This window comes from Vicia villosa, unplaced genomic scaffold, assembly GCF_029867415.1.
Source record: "Vicia villosa cultivar HV-30 ecotype Madison, WI unplaced genomic scaffold, Vvil1.0 ctg.003544F_1_1, whole genome shotgun sequence".
NCBI classification, from domain to species: domain Eukaryota; kingdom Viridiplantae; phylum Streptophyta; class Magnoliopsida; order Fabales; family Fabaceae; genus Vicia; species Vicia villosa.
In genome coordinates this window covers 13,905-20,856 of record NW_026706232.1, presented here as the reverse complement: position 1 = coordinate 20,856, position 6,952 = coordinate 13,905, and positions in this window count along the sequence as shown.

Here is a 6,952-nt window from a genome sequence, read left to right as displayed (position 1 = left end):
AAATAAAGAAACTTCAAAGGTTTGTTTCCTCGTCAAACTTCTTATCAGCGCTTGGAGATAAGATGCCATTTGACGGCTGTAAAGAAACTTCAAAGGTTTGTTTCCTCGTCAAACTTCTTATCAGCGCTTGGAGATAAGATGCCATTTGACGGCTGTAAAGAAACTTCACCATCTTCCCTTTTGACTTGACGTCTTTGAAAGAATGTCATATGGCCTCATGATCTTTTGAGGGGCTAATGACTTTGTTTGAAGGCGGACGAACTGTTTTCGGGGTGGAAACTGCCATTCGTCGACTGATGCCTGGGGAATCAACGAATTGTTTTCCTAAGAGGAAAAACTGCCATTCATCGACTCTGTGGGGAGTTAAACATCCCAGAAACAGACAAACTGTTCGAAGAAACTGCCATTTGTCGATCTCTTGAGTATTTAACAGACGAACTGTCTTTTCTTGGGAAAAGACTGCCATTTGCCAATTGCTAGGGGAGCAAACTGTCTTCTACTGGGAGAGACTGCCATTTGTCGACCCTGTCATGAAAGAAAGTGAGCAAACTGTCTTCTGCTGAAAGAGACTGCCATTTGCTGACTTTGTTGTGATAGAAAGTGAGCAAACTGTCTTCTGCTGAAAGAGACAGCCATTTGCTGACTTTGTTGTGATAGAAAGTGAGCAAACTGTCTTCTGCTGAAAAAGACTGCCATTTGCTGACTTTGTTGGGGAATCTGAACTATCTTCTGGACGAAGACTATCATTCACTGACTCCGCTGGGAATCGTGAACTATCTTCCTGGATGAAGACTACCATTCACTGACTCCGCTGGGGAATTATTTGTCGATCTGCTGGGAGATTCTGAAATTTTCTTTAACAAAAAAGTGGCATCTCTCGACCTTGCTGGGGAAATACCAAACCTGTAGGGAATTCCAAAATGTGAAGCAGACTATCTTATCTGAAGAAGACTGTCGAATGTCGCTCTGCAAGAGATTCTCGGCTGAGGAATTCCAAAAGTGAACAAACTATCTCTTTGAGGGAGACTACCATCTGTTGACTTGCTTGGTGAGGTCCTTGTGTATGAACTGTTGTTTCGAAGGAAAAAGTTTCTCCGGAACTTGCAGGGGAAACTTGAGTTCATGCCTCAATGACTTAGGCATTCACATGATCAAAGCCTGACTCGACTATGCAGTTATGATGTAATGTATGCATGAATATTATGACAATGATAAAATGTAAAGTGAATGTGAATAGAATTGTCGCAGATGTAAAATCCTATGATACGACTGAAATTCTTGTGGATCATAAGATGTCCTCTTCTTGTAGTTCGAACTCTGTTCGGAATATCTGGCTATCAGTTGTCCGCTGTCCGAAGTAAGTAATATGAATTGAAGTAAAGATCCGTCATCGGGAGATGTTCGCAAAGCGACCTCATGGGGAAATATTGGTTCCCGGAGTCTCAACCGTTCTCGGAGCAACTGTTTGCATTCTTCCTATTGTTTGTAGACCTCAGAAAGAAATTTCACCTTTATTTTTGCAAGTAAATTCATTTTTATTTTATGAAAACATTTGTTTCAAGAAAATGACTGTTTAAACTTAAAAATGCATTTCAAGAAACTGAAAAAGACTAGATTGCAAAGGAAAAGCACAAGGCTCAAATTATTATATATGGAATGGTAATCAGCCAAATGCTTGATTCCATGGAGTATTTACAAAGTTGGAAATTGGTAATTTTCGGGAAAAGGGCTACGATGAAACGTGACGACCGTTATCTTTCCCTTCCACTCCGAGTTGCGCTGTATTCGTGCTTCGTAGAAGATGACTTACTGCTGATGAATACTCCGCTATGGATTTTGAATGATCAAGTTTGTCCTGAACACAGTTACTTGCCATATATCCCTAACTTTTGCGTAAACTACCCCTTTCGGGTTTTAAGTCTACCGGGATTGATTAATGTATATTTTTTTTATGTCTCTAATTTTTGCCTGAATCGCCCCTTCGGGTTTTCGATTCACCGAGACGCTCTTTTTTGCCTAAGCCGCTCTTTGCGAGTTTTCGACTTAGCGAGCTGTTCTTTTAATTATTTAGGCGAAGTATTTCTTGACTGCGTCGACGTTCACAGGACGGGTGAATTCTTCTCCATCCATAGTCGTGAGTATTAAGGCTCCTCCTGAGAAAGCTCTCTTGACCACGTAGGGGCCGTCATAATTGGGAGTCCATTTCCCTCTCGAATCTGTGAGAAAAGATTGAATCTTTTTTAGTACAAGGTCGCCTTCTTTGATTGTGCGAGGTCGAACCTTTTTGTCGAAAGCTTTCTTCATTCTTTGTTGATATAGCTGTCCGTGGCATAAAGCTGTCATGCGCTTTTCTTCGATTAAGTTCAATTCATCGAATCTGCTTTGACACCACTCGGCTTCTGTTAATTTTGCTTCCATCAAGACTCTCATTGATGGAATCTCAACCTCTATAGGTAGGACTGCCTCCATGCCATATACAAGGGAGAAGGGAGTTGCTCCAGTCGAAGTACGTACTGATGTACGGTAACCGTGAAGAGCATACGGGAGCATTTCATGCCAATCTTTGTAAGTGATGACCATCTTCTGAATGATTTTCTTGATGTTTTTGTTAGCTGCTTCTACAGCTCCATTCATCTTTGGTCTGTAAGGAGATGAGTTGTGATGTTTGATCTTGAATTCTTCACAAAGCTCCTTCATCATTTTGTTATTCAAATTTGACCCATTGTCAGTGATTATCTTGCTAGGAACGCCGTAGCGACAGATGATGTGATTCTTGATAAACCTGACGACAACTTGTCTTGTAACGTTTGCATATGAAGCTGCTTCAACCCATTTGGTGAAATAGTCTATAGCTACCAAGATGAAGCGATGTCCGTTGGACGCTTTTGGTTCGATCATTCCAATCATGTCGATTCCCCACATGGAGAAAGGCCAAGGGGAAGAGAGTATGTTGAGAAGAGATGGTGGCACATGAATTCTATCGGCGTAGATCTGGCATTTGTGACACCTCTTTGCGTACTGGTAGCAATCTGACTCCATTGTCAGCCAATAATATCCTGCTCTCAGTATTTTCCTTGTCATGGTGTGTCCATTGGTGTGTGTACCAAAGGAACCTTCATGTATTTCTCTCATGAGTATTTCTGCTTCTTCTCTGTCAACGCATCTGAGCAGAACCATGTCGAAGTTTCTCTTGTACAGAACATCTTCATTCAAGTAGAATCTACAAGCTAACTTTCTCAAAGTCTTTCTATCTTTCTTTGATGCCCCAAGAGGGTACTCTTGCTTTTGAAGAAAGTTCTTGATGTCGTGATACCACGGTTTGTCGTCGATGATTGCTTCTACTGTGAACACATGAGCGGGCCTATCCAGGCGCATAACATCGATCCGAGGAATGTCATTCCAATGATTTATCCTAATCATGGAAGAGAGTGTGGCTAATGCATCAGCCAAGTTGTTTTCTTCACGAGGAATGTGATGAAAATCTACCCTGTCAAAGAATGGTAACAATCTTCTCGCGTAGTCTTTGTAAGGAATTAGCCCTGGTTGGCGTGTTTCCCATTCTCCTTTGATTTGATTGATGACCAAAGCAGAATCTCCATATACATCCAAGTGTTTGATTCTTAGATCCATGGCTTCTTCGAGACCCATGATGCAAGCTTCATATTCGGCCTCATTGTTTGTGCATTTGAAAGTTAATCTGGCAGTAAATGGAATATGGGTACCCTGAGGTGTAACAATGATTGCCCCAATTCCTCGTCCATAAGCATTGACAGCTCCGTCAAAGATTAAGCCCCACTGGGATCCTATCTCAGGTCCTTCGTCTGGTAGTGGCTCGTCGTAATCTTTCATCTTGAGGTACATGACGTCCTCGTCCGGAAAGTCGAAACTGGTTGATTCATGACCATTGAGTGGATGGTGAGCCAGGTGCTCAGCTAGAATGCTTCCTTTCACGGCTTTCTGTGCGTGATACTCAATGTCGTATTCTGATAACAACATCTGCCAACGGGCAATTCTCCCAGTTAAAGCAGGCTTCTCAAATATGTACTTGATTGGATCCATATGAGAGATCAAGTAAGTAGTATGTCGAATCATGTACTGGCGGAGACGCTTGGCGGCCCAGGCCAAAGCACAACACGTCTTCTCGAGCATGGAGTAGCGGGATTCACAGTCAGTGAATTTCTTGCTCAGGTAGTAGATGGCATGCTCTTTTCTCTTCGTCTCGTCTTGCTGTCCAAGGACACAACCCATGGAATCTTCTAAGACGGTTAAGTACATTATCAAAGGTCTTCCTTCCACTGGAGGAGACAAGATGGGTGGTTCGAGCAGATATTCCTCAATGCTGTCGAACGCTTTCTGACAATCGTCTGTCCAGACACAACTTTGATTTTTCCGTAGAAGTTTGAAAATAGGAGCGCAAGTTGCAGTCATGAGACATATGAATCTCGAGATGTAATTCAGACGTCCAAGAAATCCTCTAACTTGTTTCTCGGTTCTGGGCGAAGGCATTTCTTGAATTGCCTTGACCTTGTCTGGGTCTACTTCAATTCCTCGTTTGCTGACAATGAAACCAAGGAGTTTTCCTGAATAGACACCAAAGGTACACTTGTTGGGGTTCAGGCGAAGCTGAAACTTCCGTAAGCGTTGAAATAACTTTGTCAGATTCTGTATGTGATCTTCTTCATTTTCTGATTTGGCAATCATGTCGTCCACATAGACTTCCACTTCTTTATGCATCATGTCGTGGAAAAGTGTAGTCATGGCCCTTTGATAAGTTGCCCCTGCGTTCTTTAGTCCAAAAGGCATAACACGGTAGCAGAACGTGCCCCAGGGGGTGATGAAAGCTGTTTTTCCCATGTCTTCAGGTGCCATTTTGATTTGGTTGTATCCTGAAAATCCGTCCATGAACGAGAAAACTTTGGATTTTGCTGTACTGTCTACCAACATATCAATATGTGGTAAAGGAAAATCATCCTTAGGGCTAGCTTTGTTCAAATCTCTGTAGTCGACGCACATGCGGACTTTTCCGTCTTTCTTAGGAACGGGAACAATGTTAGCTAACCACTGAGGGTATTCTGAAGTGACGAGGAAACCTGCGTTGATCTGCTTTTGAACTTCCTCTTTGATTTTCATGGCCATCTCCGGATGAGTTCTTCTTAATTTTTGCTTGACCGGAGGGCATTCTGCTTTTAATGGCAAGTGATGCTCCACTATACTGGTATCCAACCCTGGCATATCTTGATAAGACCAAGCGAAGACATCTGAGAATTCTTTGAGTAGCTGGATCAAACTCTCTCTGATCTCTGAACTGAGCGAAGCTCCAATCTTAACCTCCTTTCTGTTTCCATCGGAACCAAGGTTAATGATCTCTAGAGGCTCATTATATGGCTGAATGGCCTCTTCCTTTTGTTGAAGTAACCGTGAAATTTCCTTTGATATTTCTTCGTCTTCTTCTTCCTCTGCCTCGAATACAGGAAACTCAAAGCTTGGAGAAGTCATACGGTCGCACGTTTCAACGGGGTATTTTATGATTAATCTGCATATGTGTTGATAAGTTTTATTTAGACAACGAGGGAAGACTCGGTGTATGCAGTTAATGGAATATTTGATGTTTTTTAAGGGTGTTTTTTAGGATTACCAATTTCCGAAAAAAAGAAAAGGGAAAACTAAACGAAGGAACAGAATGACATTTTTATTTATGGACAGTCATTTCTTGAAACAAAGACCCTATAAAACAAAACTCTATTGCTTTGGGCGAAGCAAAGAGGGACATTTTCCTAAGAAATAGTAAAATGCAAAGCCCTATGAAACATCTCTTCACCCTGGGCTATGGTGAGAGGACAAAATAACGGTGAAAGTTCCTACTTAGGAGTGCGAACAACAGTTGAAACTTCAACAGCTGTCCAGTAGTGGCGAACCCCATTGTGCACTAAGTAATCTGGAACCTTAGGCTTAAGCTGGCCTGTGGTAGGTCTTGATTTACCAACCACTGTCTTTGCAACACTCAGACGATCTTCTTCTACTTCAGCAGACTGAGCGGTGTGAGCATACCCATTTCCAAGTGGAGTATGTCGGTTTTTCTTTTGAGGAAACCTCCAATCTTCTGAATGGAGAGACTCGTTGTCGGAGACACTTTCGAGATCATCCTCTTCTGTATTTTGGTCTTGCTCTTCTCCCAAGATGGCATTGACTAGATATGTGAACTCTAGATCCGTAGCCTCGGAAGGTGACTTGGGGATATAATCCTCAATGATGATTTCACCAGTCGATGATGATGAATAGCAAGGGTTATACATCTCTTTTGGCTGAGAGAGGTACTCGTAATCAATGTTCCATCCAGTTGGAACAATGTCTTCAAGAGAGATTCTTGAACTTTCAGGAGCGGAGTATTTCACCATGTAGTCGAATTTTCCGCTTGGTTCTCCTAATGTATCCCAAGTCTCTTCGGGGATAGGAGGAACTTCTTCTGATGAACCATGACTTCTGGTGGTGAAGCTGTTAGTAACTTCATCATTGCTTGGTTGGGTCTTACTTTCAGATCCTTTAGTCGGATAACAGCAAGGTGATTCAGACTCTGGTAGGGAGATGTATCCTGCTCTGTTAAGATAGGATAACCATTCCTCTTCATGGGTGTTTTCCGTACCGATGGTATTGACTGTTTGTTGAACAGGTTGAAGAAAACCTCCACTGCAGAAAGTTTCTTGAATTGGGAGAACTACCTCAATCCCTGGGATAGCTTTTGATGATGTCGGAAAGAATCCAATTCCCGTTCTGTTCTTGTTGTTGGTAGGAATATTAATGTGACCCCAACCACTGGTAGTGCCATCCTTTATAACTTGGATTGCATCTTTGTAGGAAGAAATAGACGCTGCTTTCTCCTTTCCTTTGTCCAAGGAAAGTGCTTGGAATTTAGTTCCAACAACTTCTTTTGGTTCTATGTCGGAGAATGATGACA